We start from the raw sequence: 24193 nt of genomic DNA on the forward strand, positions 1-24193 counted from the left end.
TCTATCTCCTAGAGGTAGCCTCTTCAGGTTCTTGTCTCCACTGTGGGGCATTTTGGCTAAGGTCCCTAATTTTGAGTCCTGGAATCCTCTCATAACCCAAATCTCTAGGACTTTATAAAGGTTCCCCCATCCCACACCCTGAGAAGGTGCATATTTCAATACATTGTTCTGGCCCTCTGGACTTCTGTCCTGTCTCCTCCATATTGGATCCTACCCCTCTATTCCCATTCCTTTCCCCTCTCCAACCTAGCACCCGCTATACTGTTCCCCCTTCTACATGGGATTGAAGAATCCTCACTTGACTCTTATTCCTTGTTAAACTTCTTACTGTCTGTGGGTTTTAACCTGGGTATCTTTGTACTTTTTAGCTAATATTCACTTATCAGTGAGTACATACCATGCGTGTGCTTTTGGGTCTGGGTTTCTTCACTCAAAATGATATTCTCATGATCTAACCATTTGACTGAAAAATACATAATGTATTTGTTTTTAATAGCTGAATGGTATTCCATTTTGTAAATGAAGCACATTTTCTGTATTCATTCTTTAATTAAGGAACATCTGGCTTGCTTCCCATTTCTGGCTATCACAAATGAGGCTGCTATGAACGTAGTGGAGCATGTGTGCTTGTGGTATAGTGGAACATCTTTTGGGTATATGCCCAAATGTGGTATAACTGTATAAATGGGTCTTAAGGTAGATCTATTTACAGTTTTCTGAGGAACCACCAGACTGATTTCCAGAGTGGTTATACCAGTTTTAAGCCCCATCAGCAATGGAGGAGTGGTCCTTGTTCTTCACATCCTTGCCAGCATCTGCCATCACTTGAGTTTATAAGTTTAGTCATTCTGACTGGTATAAGATGGAATTTCAGGGTCATTTTGATTTGGATTTTCCTGATGACTATGAACTTTGAACATTTCTTTAAATTCTTCTTGGCCATTCAAGATTCCTCTGTTGAGAATTCTGTTTACCTCAGTATCTCATTCTTTAATTGAATTATTTGGGTTGTTAGTATCTAACTTCTTGAGTTCTTTATAAATTTGAATATTAGCCCTCTGACAAAATATAGATTGGTGAAGTTTTTTTTCCCAATCTGTAGGCTGCTGGTTTGTACTATTGACAATGTCCTTTGCCTTACAGAAGAAGGTTTTCAGTTTCATGAAATCCCATTTATCAATTGTTGATCTTAGAGTATGAGCCATTGGTGTTCTGTTCAGAAATTTTTCTCCTGTACCAGTGAGTTCAATGCTATAACCTACTTTTAGATTTAGTATATCCAGTTTTATATTTGAGGTCTTTAATTCACTTGGACTTGAGTTTTGCATGGGGTGATAGATCTATTTTCATTCTTCTCCATGAGGACATCCAGACAGACCAGCACCAATTGTTGAATATGCTTTTTCCCCATTGTATGGTTTTAGATTCTTTGTTAAAAATCAAATACCTATAGGTGTGTAGGTCTGTTTCGGGATATTCAATTCAATTCTATTGATCAACTTGTCTGTTCCTATACCAATGCCATGCTTTGGTACAGCTTGAAGTTAGGGATGGTAATAGCTCTGCACGTTCTTTTATTATTCAGGGTTGTTTTAACTCTCTTGGGTTTTTGTTTTTCCATGTAAAGTTGAGAATCGTTCTTTCAAGGTCTGTTAAGAATTGTGTTGTATGCATTGAGAGGCCCATGGCTCCAGTTGCATATGCAGCAGAGAATAGCAGTGTCTGGCATCAATGTGAGAAGAAGGCTTTGGCTCAGGGAGGGCACCTTTTCCCAGTGTAGGGGAATGCTAAGGTGCTGAGGTGGAGAGGGGGATTGGGAGCTAGTGCACCTTTGTGAAGACAAGTAGAGGGAGAGGGGGGATGGGAGTGGGGTGGGAGAAGGGGATAACATTTCAAATGTAAAGACAGAGAGAATCTTATAAAAATTTAAAAAATAAACTAAAAAGTGATCATTCTGAAAAAAAGAATTTTGTTGTAATTTTGATGGGCATTGCACTGAATCTGTAGATTGCTTTTGGTAAGATGGCCATTCTCACAATGTTAGTTTTATGAATCCACAAGCATGGAATATCTTTCCATCTACCAATATGTTCCTCAATTTCTTTCTTCAGAGACCTGAAGTTCTTGTCATATGCGTCTTTCACTTCCTAAGTTAGCGTTACACCACAATATTTTATATTATTTCTGGCTATTGCAAGGGTCCCTTCCCCAAATTTCCTTCTTGGCTCATTTATCATTTGTATACAGGAGGGCTTTTTTTTTGTTGGGGAGACTTTTAATGGCTGCTTTTCCCCCCTTAGGGCTTATGAATCTGTTTAAATAGTTTACCTATTTAAATTTAAATAATTTAATTTTGGTAAGTGGTATCTGTCTAGTAAAACATCCATTTTTTTGTCTAAAACATTGTTAAGATTTTTATTAATGTCTAGAAAAACATTGTTAAGATTTTTCCAAATTTGTGGAGTACAGGCTTTTGATAAGATCTACTGATTTTTTTCAAATTTCTTCTTTATCTGTTGCTATTTCTCTGTTTTCATTCCTGATTTAGTTTATTTGGATACTCTCTCTCTCTCTCTCTCTCTCTCTCTCTCTCTCTCTCTCTCTCTCTCTCTCTCTCTTTCTCTCTCTCTACATTTTAATTAGTTTGGCTAAAGGTTTGTTTATCTTGCTGATTTTCTCAAGGAACCAACTCTTGGTCTCTTTGATTCTTTGTATTGTGTTTTTTGTTTAAAATTGGTTGGTTTCAACCCTGACTTTTATTATTTCCTGCCATCTACTCCTCTTGCATGTGTTTGCTTCCTTTTATTTCTAGAGCTTGCAGGTGTACTTTTAAATTACTAGTATGAGAATTCTTCAATTTCTTCATGAAGGCACATTGTGCTATGAACTTTCCTCTTAACCCTGCTTTCATTGTATCCCATAAATTTGGGTATGTTGTTCCTTAATTTTCATTCAACTCTAGAAAGTCTTTAATTTCTTTATTTCTTCCCTAACCCAGAGATAATTGGGTAAAGAATCGTTCGGTTTCCATGAGTGTGTAGACTTTCTAGTGTTTCTGCTGTTGTTTAAATCCAGCTTTAATTCATGGTGGTCTGAGAAGATACGTGTTGTTATTTCAATTCACTTATACCTTCTCAGGCTTCCTTTGTGACTGACTATATATTCAGTTTTGGAGAAGGTTCCATGAGGTGCTGAGAAGAAGGTATATTTTGTGTTTGTGTGTGTGTGTGTGTTTGAATAAAATATTCTACAGATATCTATGAGATCCATTTGATTCTGAATGTCATTTATTTTTATTATTTCTCTGCTCAGTTTTTCTGAGTGACATGTGGATTGGTGAGAGTGGAGTGCTAAAGTCTCCCACTATAAATATGTGGGGTCTGATGTATGACTTAAGCTTTAGCAATGTTTCTTTTACAAATGTGATTTGTAAAACCATGTTAGAATGCCTACTTCAGCTTGTTTTGAGAGTCAATTTACTTGAAAACTTTTCTTCAGCCCTTTAGTCTGAGGTAAGATTTACCTTTCTTTTTGGAGTGGGTTTCTTATATGCAGCATAAGGATGGGTCCCATTTCCACAACCATTCTGTTGGCCTGTGTCATTTTATTGGGGAACTGAGTCCATTGGTGTTGAGAGATATTAGTGACCAGTGATGGTTAATTGCTATTATTTTGATGTTGGGTGTGTGTATGTGTGAGTGTGTAAGTGTCCTTGTGTTTCTCTTGTTTTGTTTTTGCTGGTATGGAACTACTTATTTCCTTTGTTTCCTTGGGTGTAGTTATTTTCATTGCGTTGGAGTTTTCCTTCTAGTGTATTCTGTATCACTGGATTTATAGACAGATGCTGTTTAAATTTGGTTTTGTCTTGAAATATCTTAGTTTAACCCTCTGTGGTAGTTGAGTGTCTTACTAGGTATAGTAATCTAGGTTAGCATCTCTGGTTTTTGTTTCTTAGAGGTTGCAAGATAACTGTCCAGGTCCTTATACCTTTTAGAGTCTCTGTTAGAAAGCTGGGTGAAATTATGGGAGGTCTGGCCTTGCATGCTACCTGGCTTTTTCCTTGCAACTATTATATTTTTGATTTGCTCTGTACACTTAGTGTTTTGATTATTTTATGGCAGGAAGATTTTCATTTCTGGTCAAGTCAAAGTGTTGTTCTGTAAGCTTCTTGAATGTTTATAGTCATCGCTTTCTTTATGTTGGAAAAGTTTTCTTCTATGATTTTGTTGAAAATATTTTCTAGTTCGAGCTGGGACTCTCCACCTTCTTCTATTTCTGTTATTCTTAGGTTGGGTATTTTTATGGTATCCAATTTTTTTGGATGTTTTGTGCCAGAAAATTTTTAGATTTAACATTTTCTTTGTCTGTCTGATGTATCACTTTCTTCTATTGTGTCTGTGCCTGAAATTCTCTCTTCCATCTTCTGTATTCTGTTGTGCATGTCTACATCTGTTATTCCTATTCTCTTCCCTGAATTTTTATCTCCAGGATTTCCTCAGTTTGTACTTTTTTTATTACTTCTATTTCTGTTTTCAGGTTTTGAATGGTTTTATTTATTTTCTTCACCTGTTTAATTTTATTTTTCTGTATTTCTATGAAAAATTCATTTGTTCTTTCAAAGGCTTCTAGCTGTTTGTGTTTTCTTATATTTCTTTAAGGAATTTATTTGGTTCTTCTTTAAAGGACTCTTTCATCTTTATAAGATTGGATATGAGGTCATTTCCTTGTGCTTCAGTTGTGTTAGAATATCTAGGACTTGCAATAGTAAGATAACTGTGCTCTGAAGGTGTCATATTGCCCTGATTTTTGTTGATTGTGTTCTTTTTGAGAGCCTTTAGCTATCTTGTTTTTTCTAGTTATTTCTCTTGTGGCAAGTATTAAAGGGTGGAAAGGGAGGGGAGGCTTACTTCAATGATCTTGGTGGGACAGACCTCTGGTATCCTTGGCCTGAACAAAGGAACTCAGGAGGTGATGCAAGTCTCCCAATAGTTGGTTGTGCCTCTGGGGACACACTGTGAAGTGGATTAGCACGAGGGGAGGCAGATAGAGAGGTGGCCAGATAATCAAGGTTCAGGGGAATGGCAGGCCACTCAGGGGAGCTGAGTGTGCCCCAGAGGACAGGCAGGAGGAATGAGTGCAGAAAGAGAATCTAACTTATATGATTTCAGATTAGCAGGTGTGCTGAAGGTAACTAGAGAGATCACAGACAATGGAGGCCCAGAGAGATGGCCAGCTGCTCAGGGCACCTGTGCGTGCCCCAGAGGACTCAATGGGAATGGGGGAATATCTCAATTGAATAATATTATTTCATAAAACATCAGAAATTTGTTTCACTGTTCTCAGCAACAGATGGAGTGTCCCGGAGCACTGTTGGCATCTTTAGAGACTTCTCATTGTTTTGGGAGCATAAAGTCTATGCCACAACCCAAAGAATGTGAGAGATTTTACCTTATGCAGTTGCAAACATCGTGGTGTGTGAAATGAGCCACAGAATAGATTCTGCTAAAAAATGTTTTACTAGCTAGGAAACTTTCTTAGTGAATACTTAGGGCTTTATGTTAAGAGCTGGAATTCAGCCAAATGTAAATAAGATCTTTAGACTAAACCAAGTAAGACACTGATGATACACCAGCATTCACACTCTATAGCAGCATTAGCAGCTGTCATTCACCCTTTTCCCCAGTCATCCTGCAGATCTCCCCAAGATTAGGTCTTGGTAGACTTATGTAGATTTTGTGCAAGAATCTTGGCAATGTGACAAAGGCTGTAAACAGACAGCATTCATCCCATTTTAGTTCAAAAACAATCTAATCTGTTCCTGGTGTGCATATTCTAGATGACTACCTCATGTGAAAGGCCGAACACAATTCTAACTAGAGTTTCATTCATCAGACGTAGGTTGCCATAAACCTGAAGCAGTGGCTATTCAAAGAGATTACGAAGAAAATTAAACAGTTAAACCATAGACAGCAGAATAGCTTCTAAGAAAAAAGAAATAGTTATGGGGCTGAAGAGATGGCTCAGTAAGTAAAGTGCTGGCTGTGCCAGCGTGAAGACCTGAGTTTGAATTTCATCACCAACTTAAGAAGCCAGGCATGGCCATGTCTTTTGCCTAGCACTAAAGAACAGAGACACAGCCGTAGGACCTGTTAGCCTCTCGTCTAACTGAGTGAGTGAGTTCCAGATTCACTGAGAGTCCCTGTCTCAAAACATAAGTGGAGATTAATTAAGAAATAATCAATGCTGGCTTCTAGCCTTCACATACACATGAGCAGACATGGGCATGTACAATGTATAGAAACATATCGCACACGCATGCACACACACACACACACACACACACACACACACACGTCATTAAATTCCCAGTACAACCAAAATGAACATTTTAGAAAACTAACCCAGTCCACAAGAAAAGTCTCAAACTGGACTGAGTCAACTTTGTGTTACAGCAATTCAGTTCTCAGTAACACAAACAAATCTAATAACCTGCTCAGTCTGAAACAATGGATGAATACCCAATGAAAAGTCAGAAAGCTGTCTATTTCCCCATGCTCTTCTGTTTAAACATCTCATGGAGAGTTTTAAATGTGTAGACATTCAGATTGTTTGGACAAGTCAAGTACTTGATATCCATTCTTGGAACCTAAAATTTTGTAGATGACATATTTTTCAGACTTTATTCAGACACATGGTATAATGTAATTTATGTAATTTACACAGAAAATGGTAAGATAGGAATAATTTTCAAACACCTTGGTCACTCTGTGTCATTCCCATGTCTAACTTGGCTATGTAAGAACTCTAATACTGAGATGCCCAAGGAAGAAAGTAGTGGAAAGAAAATTGCTGTTTGAAGAAAAGATCCAAGAACAAGAAGTCCTGATGTGAGGATGACATTCTTGAAGAGATGATATGGAGAAAAATCTTTCTTTTCTGCCCTGTGTCAAAACTTTTCCTTTTGTGGGGTTGTTATTGTTGCAGTTGAGAATTTTGTACAGTGTGTTTTGCTCACATTCACCTTCCCTCTCCCAGATCTCCAGATTTTTCTTTCCTCCTTTCCCAGCAAACTTTATGTCTTTTCCCCCCATCGAGGCTAATTTGTGTTTCCCAAGAGGTCTTAGATGTGTGCCTTTCGCTGGAGCATGCTCACCTTATCAGAGGCCATACTTTTAGGGAAAATTTGACACATTCTTTTCCAGAACCTAAGAGTTGCCAATAGCTCCCGGAGCAGGGACAGAACTTGATGCTCCCTCCCTCTGTGCTGAGATTTGGTCTGATTGGCAGTTGCACGGGTCGGGTCTTATGCTTGCTCAGCCCCTCCTGTCAGAGCCTTGTTTCCCTGCAGTCATCAATGGCCTCTGGCACTACACTTTTCTGAAAAAAGAAATTGTTGAATATTTTCTTTATTTACATTTCAAATGTTATCTCCTTTCCCAGTTTCCCCTCCGCAAACCCCCTATCTCATTCCCCTCCCCCACCCACCCTCTCCCACCTCACCACCCTGGCATTCCCCTACACTGGAGCAGTGAGAGTAGGCGGACCAAGGGCTTCTCCTGTTGATGCCAAACAAAGCCAACCTCTGCTACATATATGGCTGGAGCCATAGGTTCCTTCATGTGTACACTTTGGTTGGTGTTTTAGTCCCCGGGAGCTCTGGGGGGGGGGGTGGAGGAGGGTCTGGTTGGTTGATATTGTTCTTCCTATGCGGTTGCTAGCTCCTTCAGTCCTTTCTCTAATGCCTCCATAGGAGTCTCCGGGCTCAGTCCAATGGTTGCCTGCAAGTATCTGCCTCTGTATTTCTCAGACTCTGGCAGAGCCTACCAGGAGACAGCTATATCAGGCTCCTGACATCTGCAATAGTGCCTGGGTTTGGTGTCTGTATATGGGATGGACCCCCAGATGGGGCAGTATCTGGATGGCCTTTCCTTCAGTCTCTGCTCCACAATTTGTCCCCATGTTTTCTTTAAACAGGAGCAATTCTGAGTTTTAAAAAAAATGAAGCTGCGTGGATGATTCATACCCCAACAGGGGGCCGTGCCTGACCTCTGGATATCATTTCTACAGGTTCTCCCTCCCCTCTGTTGGGCATTTCAGCTAGTCTCATCCCCTTTGGGTCCTGGGAGCCTCTAGCTTTCCTGGCATCTGGAACTTTCTGGTGGCTATTCCCAATTCCCCATCCCCCACTGCTACACACCTCTGTTCGATTTCCTGACTCTCTGTACGTCATCCCCATCTCCTCTGATATCTGATCCTGTCCTCCTTTTTCTCCCTCACTCCTCTCTTCCTCCCAAGTCCCTCCCACCAGCCCCACTTCTGCAAAGATTACTGAGCCATTGGAGGAGTTGGTATGAACTATTCCATTTGGGGCTGGAATCCTAGCAGTCTTTTATTCTCTGTTTTGTAGTCATTTTTTCCTTTGTTGCTTATTATCTACTACAAATAGAATCTTCTGTGAAGAGGGTTGATATGTTCCTTAATTTGAGGGTATAATAATTGGTCACTACAAGCTAGTTTAATACTAAGCTCATTCAGTAGGATTAGAGTAGTAGATTTTTGCTCAGGATCTGTGATCTTGTGTAGCCTCAGTTCTTGGCATAATGATGGTGTCGGGTACTTGTTTCATCATAGAGATAAGAGTGACAGTTGCTCAGCCGTTAAAGGCTAGGCTCACAAACAAAAATATAAGAGTGACAATTACTTTTCTCCTCCAGTAGTGTGCAGAACACTTCAGAACTACACAAGCTAGTCTGTAACAATGGCTCAATACCAATTTAATTTCTCCATGGTCTGTGAGAGTAATGAAGAACACTGGCAATTGCTTACAATGTTTGGGACCTCACTGTCTGATCTGTTTCTTTGTTAACCTCTGGTGTCTAGAACAGCTGTTTCCCCATCATACAGTGACAACATCCCAACTCTTTTCACATATGTATATAGGTATATTTAGGATATTCTATAATAGAGGGTTTCAATGTGACTTTTTTGAATAATACATAGTGCCATTTAATATTTACCAGTTTCCTTCTTCTACCTTGTTTGTTCCTCTTATGTCCCAATATAACCCTTTGTGTTTCATAATTTCCCTTTTAACACTGTACAACTTCCTTTCCCTTAAAAGCCCTCCCTAGTAGCCTTTAGAAATTTTCCAACATATATGGATCTTCCAAATGAAATACAAATATCAAAAGATGCAAAGCCAACACCCACAAATGAGAGAAAGCGCCCATTTGTCCTTCTGGGCCTAGTCACCTCACTCGGTATAATTGTCACTAGTTCCCGCCATCTCCCTGTAATTTTCAAATTTCATTTTTTTCTCAATAACTGAGTAATACTCCATCTTAAAAAATAAAAATTTTTTACTCACTGGTTGATAGACACCTGGGCTTAACCGAATGGGGAAAAATATGGCCAGCTACACATAAGACAGAGGATTAGTAACTATACATGACAAGGAGGTTTTTAAAAATAGACCTCAAAAAAAAACAAACAATGAAAAGTTAAAGGTGACATTGAATTAAACTGAGTTCTCAAAAGATGAAATACAAAAGCTGAGAAACATCTTTTAAATGTTCAGCACCCTAGACCTTCAGGGAAATGCAAATTAAAGTAACTATGATTTCCTCTGACCCCAGTGAGGATGACTAAAGCTGACACTACTTGTTGCCATGGATATGGAGAGAGAGGAACAGTTACTTAATGTTGATGCAAGTGAAAATTGCTGCAACCACTGTCGAAACCAGTGTAGAAGTTTCTTCAATATATTCTCCACAATACCCACCTAATACCATTCTTAGGAATATACGCAGAAAACTTTATATCCTACTACAAAGTCACCCATCCACGTTCATTACTGATGTATTCACAGGAGCCAGGAAGTGCAAACACCACATATGTTCATCCACTTTGATTTCTTCTATTTTATTCCTTCTTTTTATTGCTTTTCTTTTTATTTTTATTATTCTTTTTTTTTACTCCAGATTTTATTCCATTCCTGGCCCACCCTCCAACTGTTACCTCTTCTCTACCCCCTCTCTCCACAAGGAGGTCCCCACCCTACCATCTCCCACCCCACCAGATCTCTAAACTCTCTGGAGCCTCCAGTCTCTTGAGCAACCTCAGGAGGTAGGAGATTGGGGGGACCCTCCAGAATGTACCAGAGACCTGAGAGGTGAGAGACTCTCAAGACTCAGAGGGAGAGACCTTAGATGAAATGCCCTACAGTAGAGAGAGGCAACTTGTAAAGCCCACCTGCCTGAATGAACCTCAACCCAGCAGTCCCCTGCTGTATATGTCTTGGTGGCCTCATATCAGCTGCTATGTGCTGTCTGGTTGGTGATCCAATGTCTGAGAGATCTCAAGGGCTCGAGTTAATTGAGCTGCTGGTTCTCCTACAGAGTTGCCCTCCTTCTCAGCTTCTTCTAACTTTTTTCTAATTCAACCACAGAGGTCAGCCACTTCTGTCCTTTGGTTGGGTGAAAATATATGCATCTGACACTTTCTTTCAACTGCTTGCTGGGTCTGTCAGAAGGCAGTCATGACAGGTCCTTTTTGGTGAGTGCTCTATAGCCTCAGTAATGATGTCAAGCCTTGGAGTCTCTCCTTGAGCTGGATCCCACTTTGGCCATGTTTCTGGACCTTCTTTACTTCAGGTTCCTCTCCATTTCCATCTCTGAAGTTCTCTCAGATAGGAACACTTATGGGTCAGAGTTTTGACTATGGGATGACAACCCATCCTTCACTTGATGCCCTGTCTTTCTGCTGGAGGTGGGCTCTACAAAGTTCTCTCTCCCTACTGTAGGGCATTTCATCTAAGGTCCCTTCCTTTGAGTCTTGAGAGTCTCTCAGTTCCCAGATCTCTGGTACATTCTGGAGGGTCTCCCCAACCTCCTATCTCCCGAAGTTGCCTTTTTTTAATTTTTTTTCTGCTGACTTCTCTTCAGTTCTTTTCCCCCACCAATACCAAATCATGTTCCCCTCTCCCCAACCCCACACCTCTTCCCTTTTCCTCTGAGGTCTCTCCCCACTCCACTTTGAAATTGCTTTCTTCTCCCTCCCAAGTGAATCAGTGGAGTCCTCACTTGGGCCCTTCAGCTTGTTGACTTTTTTTAAATTCTGTGGACTGTATCTTGGGTATTCTGTACTTTTTTTGGCTAATATCTACCTATTAGTGAGCACATACCATGCATGTTCTTTGGGGTTACCTCACTCAGGATGATATTTTCTAGTTCCATCCATTTGCCTGCAAAACTCAGGATGTCCTCATTCTTGATAGATGAACAATCTTCAATCGTGTAAATGAACCACATTTTCTGTATTTCCGTCCATTGTGGGACATTTGGGTTCTTTTCATCTTCTGGCCATCACAAACAAGGCTATAAACATAATGGAACACATGCCCCTGTGGCATGTTGGAGCATCTTTTGGGTATATTTTCGAGAGTGGCAGAGCTGGGTCTTCAGGTACATCTATTTTCAGTTTGCTGAGGAACCTCCAGATTGATATCCAGAGTGATTGTACCAGTTTCTAACCCCATCAGCAATGCCGAAGTGTCCCTCTTTCTCCACCACTTTGCCAACATGTGTTGTCACCTAAGGCTTTGATCTCAACCATTCTCAATGGTATAAGGTAGAATCTCAAGGTTGGTTTGTTTTTCATTTCTATGATCATTAAGGACTTTGAGCATTTCTTCAAGTGCTTCTCAGTCATTTGAAATTCCTCTGTTGTGAATGCTCTGTTTAGTTCCATACCCCATTTTTTTAATTGGGTTGTTTGGTGTTAGCTTGATGGTTAACTTCTTGAATTATTTATATATTTTGGCTATTAGTCCTCTGTCGAATGTGGGGTTAGGAAAGAAGTGTAAGGTGACAAATAAGGGTCTATTTTCATTTTTCTACATATATTTAGACCAGCACCATTTATTAAGATGCTTCCTTTTATCTATTGTATATTTTTGGCTACTTAAATCATCTTTGTAAAACTACAGTTCTGAGATGGGAGAACTTATTCTTCTTTTATGGAGAACAGCAGATTCATTAATGTTCTTTTTGTCATTTGTTTTTCTGCTGTAAACTTATAATTCTTCAAAATTTAAATTAGTTATAATTTGTTATGTGGAATGCCCATCACAAAAAATTATCCTGAGAACGTTCTCCTCTGACCCTCTGTCTGCCTTGTTTACCAATCATCCCTTCATCCCGTTTAAAACTGGCTCAATTCGCCTCCTAAGAATCCTAAATCTGAGCAAAGGGTGCAAGGGTTTCATGTCCTTTTCCTTAAAAATGCTCTTCTATTAAACACAACATTTTAAAGAATAGTAAGGACTTTTTATTGTGTGTAATTTCTATTTTTGGCTCAAATGCTGTCCCTCTCTATTCTTCTTTCCCTCCCTTCCTCTTTTCCTTTCTCAAACATCCCTCTCTTCCTTCAACCATTTGTTTCTCCTCTCTCTGTCTCTCTGTCTCTGACTATCTTAGTCTCTACCTCTCTGTCTCTGTCTATCTCTCTCTCTCTCTCTCTCTCTCTCTCTCTCTCTCTCTCTCTGTGTGTGTGTGTGTGTGTGTGTGTGTGTGTGTGTGTGTGTGTGTGTTGGTAGGTGGGTGTGGTTTGTGAGCATGAATTTTTGCTCACCTTCCACTATTGCTCTCTACGTTATTACTTGAAATTGTATCTGGATGGTACTAATTTGTAGCTCCACTACTCAGCAAGAATTCAGGATCTCTTCCTCCACCACCCCAACAAGTAACAGGGTCACAGGCACTGGCCTCTTTTCTCAGATCTTATGTGCTAGACATATACCTCAGATCTTCATGTTGTGCTGGAGATCCTTCTCAGATCTTTATGTTGTACTAGAGATCCACCCCACGTCTTCAAATTGTGATAGAGATCCACCTCAGATCTTTCTGTTGTGCTAGAGATTCACCCCATGTCTTCAAATTGTGCTAGAGATCCACCTCAGATCTTTCTGTTGTGCTAGAGATTCACCCCATGTCTTCACATTGTGCTAGAGATCCACCCCACATCTTCCCATTGTGCTAGAGATACACCTCAGAGCTTTCTGTTGTGCTAGAGACCCACCCCACGTCTTCATGCTGATACACCAAGCACTTTATTCACTCATTTTCTTGCACCTGGATAGATTTTTTTCTATAATCTCACTTGTTTATGTTAAATATAAGTCTTAGAATCACAAGTATTTCTTGAAGATAATGTACTTGAACAGCAGCAGCAACAACAACAACAACAAATGATAAAACCTCTTGACTTTAAAATAAGATTCGTGGTGACCTGTGTTTAGAAAGTCTGCCTAGAAATTGAGTCTGAGCAGCAAAGGTTTCCATGATGTTGATGACACACAACTTACAGTGAGTGAGTCACCTACACATTTCTTCTTGATACATTTGTTTAGCATGTTAGCTGTTCATTCACACAATAAAACTGTTAAGAATTAAAGGGGTGACATTTTATCACCATTTCAGTGTTAAGACCCATTGACTTCAACCAACCATGTGAATCAGAAATAAAATTAAACGGCTATTGAGACAGGCCAATTTACAGTTGGCTGATTGTTGCAGTGGGTAGTGAATGCTGGAAATCACCTGGACTTCCCTAGCCATGGCTCTCCTAATCTATGTACAGATAACCCCAAAGGAGAGGAGTTCTCTTACTATACAAAGAAATTCAAGAGAGTGTTTTTTTTCTATAGCAATTTATGTTACACTTAAAAGTAATACATGTGCTTCACACAGATTCCTACCACCCTTGCTGGACAGCCCCATGCTTCAGAGAAGGTGTGTTCCTGAATCATGGGGCAATGGAAGCAGGGTTTATGAGTTATGTCCTTAATAGAATGGCTATGGATATTTCACCAGCCCTAAACTGGCACTGTAGGCAAGGCATATAACAGACAGAGGCAAATGCCTGAAGTTAGTTCCTTGTAGCTTTAATAGCCAGATCATTTTATTTTTAACCAGCAATGTCTTAGTTTGGCTTTTTCCCAAAGAGGTGGCTATAGACCTCCTTAGAAAATTCTATCACTGGCATCCACTGTACTCAGATATAAGATAGAATGAGGAAATTACTTCATAAATAGTCAAGTATAATGACAAAATAAAGCCCCAGTTCTCCGGAATGAGTCCTGCTAAAAGCACACAGAAGGACGCAAAATGAGCTATTTGCCAATTTTAACAGACTTTCTAGTCTTTCTTTCTCAGCTTCTCATATAAAAATACTGCCTTTAGCCTAAGATTCTAATAATGAAGAAAAGGGCACCTCTTTGGAGGAGACAGAAGGCTGGTGTCCTTGTTCAAGCACATGATAGTTCTGCTTTAGAAAATTTCTGGTAAGCAGCCATATAAATGATAGAAATAAAACAGACTTTCTGGGAGAGCAGTAGGAAACTTGAACCAGAAACGCTCCTTCATAGGATACTGGACCAGCACAATAAAAATAAGTAATATTTTCCAAAGTAACAAAATAATGCCGTCTTAGTTTATCTTCATATAATAGCATGCTAGTGCCCAATAAAACATACAGATTCATATCATAAATGCTAGCCATGAAGAACAAAGGATTACCCTAAATTCAATACAAAGAAGGTGCTAAAACAGAGCTTCAGGGTAGAGTCAAACGCATACACACAAACACACACACACACACACACACACACACACACAAACCAAACCGTTTCTTCATTTGTTAATTTATCCTAAGCAGCAAATTCTATTTCAGCTCCTTGCTGTGTGGATGGCAATTTAGTAATAAGCTGAACAGACATTGCCCTTACAAATTGGACTTACTGGAAAAGAAGAACATTCATCAAAGAAGCGTGTGAATCAGCTAATAGATTAAACTGAAATGAGTTTCTACAGAAGAAAGTACAATACAATCTGAGTCTGGTAGGACGAAGAGGCAGAGGAGACCCTAAGAGAGGTCAAAAGGCTACAGAGAAGTTGAGTCGTAAGGGAGAGCAGAGCGCCTAAGGATGACTGAGCCGGAGATGCAGAAATGATGCTATGTTGAAGCCTGTGGACCCTTAAGAAGTGGAGCTGGTTAAAGTAGACCATTAAGGGTGAAGCTTTACATGTCCCCCTGCCTCTAGCTCTGACTGTCCTCTGCTCCCTTGTCATCTAGGATGTGAATATTGCCGCCTCATCTTCCTGCTACTACAGGTTCAACCATTGCTACAGGCTCCAGTGTCATAATTATGACACTGCTCTAAAGGACTGAAATCTATCTGATGCAAACTCATTGGTTGGTATTTTAGTCCTTGGGAGCTGTGGTGGGTTTCGTTAGTTGGTAATTTTGTTCTTGAGGTTGCAGACTCTTTCAGCTCCTTCAGTCCTTTCTCTAGCTTCATCATTGGGGTTCCCATGTTCAGTCCGATGGTTGGCTGCAAGCATCCTCAACTGTATCAGTATGACTCTGGCAGAGCCTCTGAGGAGGCATCCATATCAGGTTCCTGCCAGTAAGCAGTACTTGGCAACAGCAATAGTGCTTGGGTTCAGTGGCTGCATATGGGATGGATCCTCAGGTGAGGCAGTCTCTGGATGATCTTTTCTCCAATCCCTGCTCCTCTCTTTGTCCCATCATATCCTCCCATGAGTATTTTGTTCTCCCTTCTAAGAAGGACTAGGGCATCTACCTTCTGGCCTTTCTTCTCTTTGAGCTTCATAAGTTTTGTGAATTGTTTCTTGGGTATTCCAAGCTAGTATCCACTTATCAGTGAGTACATGCCATGAGTGTTCTTTTGTGACTGGGTCACCTCACTCAAGATAATAGCTTTAAGTTCCATCAATTTGCTGAGGAATTTTTATGAAGTCATTGTTTTTCATAGCTGAGTAGTACTCCATTGTATAAATATACCACAATTTCTGTGTCCATTTTCTCTGTTGAAGGACATCTGTGTTCTTTCCAGCTTCTGGCTATTATAAATAAAGCTGCTATGAACATGGTGGAACATGTGTCCTTCTTAGATGTTGGAGCTTCTTTTGGGTATATGCCCAGGAGTAGTATAGCTGGGTCCTCATGTAGTACTATGTCCAATTGTCTGAGGAATCGCCAGACTGATTTCCAGAGTGGTTGTACCAGCTTACAACCCCACCAATAATGGAGGACTTTTTCTCTTTCTCCACATCCTTTCCAGCATCTGCTGTCATCTGAGTTTTTGATCTTAGCCATTCTAACTGATGTGAGGGGTCATTTTGATTTGCATTTCCCTGATGACTAGGAATGTTGACCATTTCTTTAGGTGCTTCTCGGCCATTTGATATTTCTCATTTGAGAATTCTTTGTTTAGCTCTGTACCCCATTTTTAACAGGATTATTTTATTCCCTAGAGTCTAACTTCTTTTTTAACCAGAATTTAAAATATAGTTAGTGTATTATATAATTATAGTTTTAAGGCTTTAATACATATTTTAATCTTTAGAAAGGATGCAATGACTTGATTGTCTACATGTTGAAAATCTTTAATAGTAATATTAGCAATGATAATAAATAGAACAGTCATAGCAGGAATAGTAATAATAATAGTAATAAAAATAGAAGAGCCAATGCTCACTGACCACCCCTTTTTTGTTAGTCACTGTGGGATCTGGACAGTTGGGGAAGAACTTCATGAATGAGTCTTGCAAGTTTACTGAGTCCAATGACCCCCCTTCCTTCCCTCGGGAGAGAATGTTTCTATCCAAGCATTATACCCACAAAACATCTCGCAGTATTTTATTACTATTGCTGTGAAGAGACACGTGACATGGCAAATCATATGGAAGTAATCATTTAATTGGGTATGCTTACAGGTTTAGTCCATTATCATCATGGCGAGAAGCATGGCAGCAGGCGGGCACTGGAGCCGTAGCTGACAGCTGCATCATGATCCGCAGGCAGAGGGAGAAATACTGGGCTGAGCGCAGGCTTCTGAATCCTCAAAGCCCACCCCCACATTTGCCAACAAGTCCACAACTGCTAATTCTTGTAATCCTTTCAAACACTTCCAAACCCCAAAGTTCAATGTATCTGATGAGACTCGTAGCAATCTCTTAACTGTGAGTCCCAGTAACACCAAAGTCAAAACAGATCACCATCTTCCAACATACAAGGGCACAGAATACACTTTAGAGTTCCAACTGGTAGAGAGTGAGAAAATACTAGAGCAAAACAAGATGAAGATCAGATGGACAAACGTCACATTCTGCTTCTCTAATGCCTGATGCCAAAGTTCTCTTCAGATCTCCAACTCCGTTCAGCTTTGGTGACTGCAGCACAATTCTCCCTCTTGAGCTGCTTCTACCCAGTCTGAAGCTTTTTTATTTCTTTTCGGCAGGTATCCTATGAACAGCAAATAGTAATAACTATATTCGTGTTATTATTTTATTCTCTCTCTCCCTCTCCTTCTCTCCCTCCCTCTCCCCTTCTCCCTCTCCCCCTCCCCATCTCCCTTCCTCTCTCTGTCTTTCTATCACACCTTTGTGCTAAGTCTTAAAAAGAAGCTAAGAAGGGATTTCTTGCCTACCAATAGCAGATTTATTTGCATCATGCTTTGGCTTTAAGCATCATTTCTGGCTTCCTATTGTTTCTTTTCCCTAGACCACCCTTTTTAAAAATATATGCTTACATTTTCTGTGATCTTAAACAACTTTAAATCTTTTAATAGGGAAACAAAGTATATATTAACAACTATCAAAGTAAATAAACAATAATATTAACATCAATCTTGAAAATAAATTTGACCAATAAATAAAAATTATATTCTGTTTTTTAATCCATAGTAAAGTATAATTTAGAAATCAAGAATTTTATTGATAGTTTTTAGTAAAGGCACAATAGAGCAGATGTTTTACAGTATTGTTAGAAAGTAATTTATGATATGTTTATGAATCCATTTGGTCACTTGCTATCAAAGTCTTAAAATGGTCCATAGCCTTTTGCCTTTGACTTCTACTTTTATGAATCCATCAAAACAAGATAGTTTAATGTGTGAGCAGTAATTTATTGTTAAAAGTCACTACAGTTTTAGTCAAAGCATCAAATGCTTGGAAGCCACATAAATATTTAATCACAGCAAAATTAATAAATTATAATTTTATGTGCTAATTAAGCCAGTAGACATGGTTTTGAAGAACCTTTTAAGATATGAGAACATTGAAATAGAGAAAGTGAAAATTCAAGCTATGAAGTTATATAAAATTTCCAATGTTAATATACTTACATTAATAAAGAAAGAAACTTGAAGTGAATAGCCCACAATGTACAGGATGCTATGTATTGCAGCACAATCTCACTACCAAGATTGTAGGAAACTCTTAGTGTACTATTTCAACCCCATGCTTTCTACACTGTCGCATCAACACTGACGTGAGAAGGTATGGAACAAAGCAAGCGGCGGTGAGAATAACTCAGACTGGAGAACAGTCACTGTGTGATGTCTCCTGCTATCTGCAGCCTCTCAGCCCCAGTTCGGATAATGGCTTCTCCACTGGGCAGCATTCGCACGGTAAAGCAGCCACACAGGAGACACACTTGGGCTGTCTACAGAGACGTTCAGAGCAAACTTTCATCCTCACTCAGGCTATGCTCTCCCCAGGATTTAATACAATCTACAGCGATCACACATCTGTCCGTTAACTGTGCGTCTCTACCTTTTATACCACCATAGCCTTATAACCCAGCACAGTGCTAGGTTAACAGTGAGTGCTGTTCCATTAACAAACACGTTTAAAAATGGCAGCATCCTTTTGCGGTGATCACTTTGAAATCAATGTTTTGGTTGTAGCTTTCCAAAATCATTCTCACACCAGATTCTAGGAGGCAAACAGCAAGAAAGGCTCACTAAAGCGACAATGTAATATGACATAAAAAGCAAAGTTCTGCCGCAGGACAGATGTGAGTGATGTTTTCCTCTACTGCATATCGGCTACGTATTGTCTGGTAAGTTATGGAACCTCTCATGCCTCAGGATTAGAGATTCTGAATGGGAAATATCTAACAGACATTTCATTTTACCCACCACTAGATGGTAAACTGTGGTCAGAGAGACCACATCTGTCTAATGCAACTATATCTCTGGGGTCCAAGCAAATGGCAATCAATCACCTAGATAAGTGTTAATTTAAAAAAAAAAAAGATGTAACTGTGAGACCAAGCAAAACTGACCACCAGGAGTCCAGGAACAATAGTCGAAGGGCACAGTAAAGTGAGTTGCAAAATTCATCCAACAAAGAAGGTCTGCGGTATGGAAGTCAGGAGACTAGATGTGAACAATCAGAGCAAAGCAAACCTAAGGCCATACTCTGCAAAGTGGGGATAAATGTCAGACATACGAACCTTAGAAGGCCTTCTGAGGCAACATGAGACAGAAGATGCTGACCCACCCAGGCTGGGCTGTTTGATTCCCGGGTAGGAGAGCTTGGTCTGAAATCTTCGGTGTTCCAGTGCAGGTCAGACAAACTATGTAGGGCAGCAGTAGATGCTGGAAAGTTTGGTAATTCCCTTCCATTCCTGAAGGTTCTCAACCAAGGAACTTTAGAACAGCCATCAAGTCTTTGCTAATTCTGGTTGATAAGTGGAAGTCAGAACAACTGGGCATGTGATCTGTTTGCTGGTTCCCCTACTCCTAAAGTAATTTTCAGCTAGCATCTTTACAGAATTTTTTAGTAACTGTGGTTTTATTACTTTCAAATAGATACATTAATTCCTACTAAATACAGAAAAGTATTTTCAATTAGACACCCTGATGAGCTTGCTTTAATGAATGTCTAAGATCATTTCCTCTGTTTGAATACAAACAGGGAGAGTGCCAACATTTTGAAAACCCTTCTCCTAAATAAGAGGAAAATTGGCTTATAGCTTTGTTTACATTATTAACATATTTAGCAGACACTATGTCTGTGCATAAACACTTTCTATATGAATAAAGTCATACGAGGTCTGTAAATGTTCACATACCATAAAATTGCAAATAGTGATCATCAGGCATGTATGTTGACTCTCTTCCTATAGAATTTATAGTGTATATAGAATTGATTTATAGCTGAGTGGTAGGGTGTTTGAGTGTATGTCATAGAGCATTTCCACCAATACTGCAAGTTCAAGACCAGCCTGGCCTACACTGCAAGTTCTAGGTCACTCAAGGTTATGTAAAAAGACCTTGTCTCATAAAAAGAAAAAAAGTTAATGAAGGCTAAGTCTATATTTAGAATTCAGGAGAACTAAGTTAATGACTGTTTCCCCTGTGAGTAATCTTACTTCCATGCTCAATAAGTACTTAATTATGTGAAGACATTACAGGCATTGTCTTACAGGGGCTCTTTTATATCTATAATATATTTTTCAGCTCCACAAATACAACTAATGCTGGATTTTTCTGATTTAACTCATTTTGATCCCTATACAGACAGGAGTCAGTGTGTAGCCACACTGGTATATCCCCAAGCAAAGCCACAATCTTAACTCACTTTAGCTCTGTTGTGAGCTCAGTCTGGGAAGCAGGGCCAGTTAAGTTCATTTTTTTCCTAACTGCAACTAGATACAAACCTGTTCAGGCCTCTTTGGCCCACATACATAGTTCGGAAACATATTCTGTCAGAATCCATGAATACTTTCCAGAGTATAAAAGTGCTCTCAACACAGCACTTTATCAGAAACTGCAAACTTCAAAAAAAAAAAAAAAATCAAATGAAAGAAAATTTAGCAAAACAAATGTCCCAGCTTGCTTTCTGTGTCTGTAATAAAACATTCTGACCAAAACTTACTTGAAAAGAAAAAAGTTTATTTGGGTTGCAGTCCTAAATTATAATCCATCACTGAGGGAACTCAGAACAGGAACTCGATGTATGAATCTAGAGGAAGGAACAACAGAGTAATTGTTCTCACTGGCCCCTTATCGACCAGTGTGCAGCTAACCTTCTTATACAGCTGAGGTCTAACTGCTTGGCGATGATACTGCCCACAGCGGCATGAAGACTATCTACCACAGACATGACCAGATGCCAAACAAGGCAATTGTTCAACTGGGGTTCATTCTTCCCAATGGACTCTAGGATCTGTCAAGTTAACTTAAAACATAGGCAGGGAAACAGATAAAACAGGTCCTGTTTCTTCCTTGAATTATAATTCAACTTGTGATTCACTTTGTTTTGTCATATATGGTTTGAAGACACTGCATTTAATTAAGTTGAGTGTGTTTTAAAAAAATAGCAAATACAGTAATACAAATATGCACCCTTTATGGTCCCTGTACTATTAATAATAACCAGTCATTATCGTGAAGGTCACAAAAAGCAACCAAAGCTCCACAGTGAGACTACAAATAAAGTATTTCGGATGGAAATTAAAAAAGATCGATAACAATAATAATGTCTACTGGGTATCTATGTTTCAGCTACTGTGTGATCTGATTCAAAATTTAGTGCATCTATGCAGTAGAAGAAACTGGACTAAAAAAATAAGACAAGTATGCTGTACAAGGCCATATATCCAATAAACAGTGGAGGATTGTGTACAGCAATATCTGACTATGAATTATTCCGACTGAGTATTTAATTTACATGCACAATAAGACTGTCCCTCTCAACTTGATTTATTCCAGCCAGTCCATTACCTACCCCTGGGCTTAAGCTAGAGAAGCTGCTTGCTTACACCATAAAGAAAACTCAAGGGCAAATGCTGCTGAGGCTGCTACCCATGGGGTAAAGAAAGCAGAAATCCAGACCCAGGAGGATTAGTTCCGAGCTCTACCCACCCCTATCACTCTGCGAACACAGTGTAAACCAAATCAAATGTTGTATTTTTATTGAATTATCACTCATATAAAGGGTGTTCAGTATTAAAATACAAAAAAAACAAAAATAAGTATCAAAGGCACCTTAAAATTCTCTTCCCACCACAGATTCTAGGAATTCCCCTAACAGCCATTGGCTTATATTAGGATCCGTTCTTCTGGGAGGCTCCTAGTTATACTGCATGCATTTTGAGATAAGACAAATGGTCCCTGAAAGAGGTGAGAGTTCTGATGGTTTCCTATGCAGGTCACTAATTTGGGCCAGATGATTCTGCTTACGTTGAGAGTGAGAGGCTATGTACTGCTAAACACTGTGATGAATTTCATGGAGACACAAACCATCAGTTTTGTTGAAAAAGAGACGAAAGCAGAAGGCAGCAGAGAACCTGCCAGCCTCAGCTCCCTGTCACTCTCTGAGTCTCATGGAGGAGGCTGCCTCTCCCTCATGTTTAAACGTCACCCATTACCTTTTCTTTCCCCCCACCAGGCTCCAATTCTATTCTTGCTCATAAAGCTTTATATAGATCCTTTCTTCTCAGAAGTGTGTTCCAAAGGATCAGCAGTTTTGGTATCTCCAAGACTATATGAAGTACTGCAGAATTTATGGTTCCACACTAGACCTGAACCAGAATCTCCATTATAACAAGTTCCCTGGGTGTTTTTCTTTTTTGCACTGCACAGAAGGAGGTATGGTGCCCTTAATCAGCTACCACGTGATTAACATGCTTCCTCTCCCAGCTGGCTTCATTTTCCTCCTTTACCCCTGGATCCGTGACACTAGCTAGGATGAAGCTCTACCTTGCAGCCTTTGCATTGGTTCTCTTTATCACAAGCTTACTGGTCCAGTGGCTTCCATTCTTTGGTCATGTGAAGCCTACCTTGCCAGCTACAATATTAGCTCAGCTTCTTGACAGTACAGACAATAGAGCCAATCGATTCTTTTTTGTTTTTCATTGTTCAAACAGAACTCCCCCACCCCACTGCCAACTCAAACCAGTCTTTTTTCTGTGCCCTACACCCTGGCTCATCTTCTGAAAACATTTCAGAAAATAGTCCCTTTGTAAACTGCTTCATTCTTGTCCTCTCCTTTGTGGAGACAGTAGCTGACTTCATCAGGTTTCTTGTTGAAGTTTTATTAACTCTTCTCACGCAGTTCTTCCAACTTGTACATCAGTTGACAAACCTCTGTCTTGAGCTTTTCAGGAAAAATGAAAGCTGCTTCTCCTGCAGTCCCTAATTTACTGTTAGCACATTTTCACACTGCTTCTTGTCTTCCATTAAATGCTAAATAAGAAAAAGCATTACATATAAGAAATACCATCTTGTATTTCAACTTGGTAAGCTCCTTTCTACTTGAACATGCTCTTAGGAAAATGATGATTGTACTCCACTAATGATACCCGTCATTAATAATGACATACTCCACCATGAAACTCTTCATGGTGTCCTTACCTCCAAGACCTCAGTTTATTAGCCATATCCTTGTGAGGCTGTAAATGTATTTAAAATAGAGGAGACTGAGACTTTGAAGAGTAACATGATTTTTTTCAAGGTTCAAGCTGAGAACCAAATCCAGGTTTTCTAACTGCAGATTCATTACATCACCCAGGGTTCTGTGTCTGCCATTGTTGTTAAATAATTTTCAAAATGATATTAATCAAACAACAAGGATGCCCACATCTCCCAGAGTTTTGCTCAGCATTTAGAAAGCATTGTCTGAGAAAAATCAATAACCAAAACAAATAATAATTTCATAATATACATATCTGGTGACTGTTAGGTGTGAGTCACAACTCATTGGTGAGTTGTGGGTTTTTTAGGTGGTTTGAGTTTCAGGATGCTGATTGCTTTAAGTCAAGTATGAATTCAATCAGTCGGGATACCAAGAGCCAAGCTGAAGTCCAAGAATGCAGAATATATTTTGCTTTGTGTCATGTTCCAAGTGACTAATAGGCATTGAGGGCTCTCAGGGTTATAATTCCTGCTCAAGGTTCTGGTAAATACATGAAATCCTTGAGTGGTTTATGATAGCATATGGTGAAATTATAGCTTCCCGTGGGCAAAAGTTGTTGAAAGGCTTCCAGCCATTGGGTACCATAACTAACATGTCCTCTATAGCAATTATAGGGAAAACTATATTAAATGCCTAGTCACATTGACTAATGACTCTAAACACAGAAATTATTTTTTAAAACCAGAATGACAGGCGGGCAATTCAGTCCTTCATCCACTCCATAAATATGTATAAGTCGCCAGATGTCTGGCCCTTAGATAAAGTCAAAGATTACAACAGCAGACAAGTCTGAGCTCTAACTCCACTTTCCAAGAACTTTTGTTTTTGTAAGGGAACTTGAAATGAGACTGCCATAATCAGGAGATGAGAGTCTTGGTGATGATTAGAATTCTCTGCCGACC

At 39.5% G+C, this 24193-nt stretch overlaps 1 protein-coding gene across 2 annotated transcripts in view; it reads left to right on the forward strand.

The window, feature by feature from the left end:
• GRIN3A (glutamate ionotropic receptor NMDA type subunit 3A) overlaps positions 1–24193 on the forward strand; it is a gene marked incomplete at both ends in the record, with an annotated part of 188574 nt that overhangs the window by 77619 nt on the left and 86762 nt on the right. The window lies entirely within an intron of this gene.

The sequence above is a fragment of the Micromys minutus genome (genome assembly GCF_963924665.1).
Source record: "Micromys minutus genome assembly, chromosome: 28".
NCBI lineage: Eukaryota > Metazoa > Chordata > Mammalia > Rodentia > Muridae > Micromys > Micromys minutus.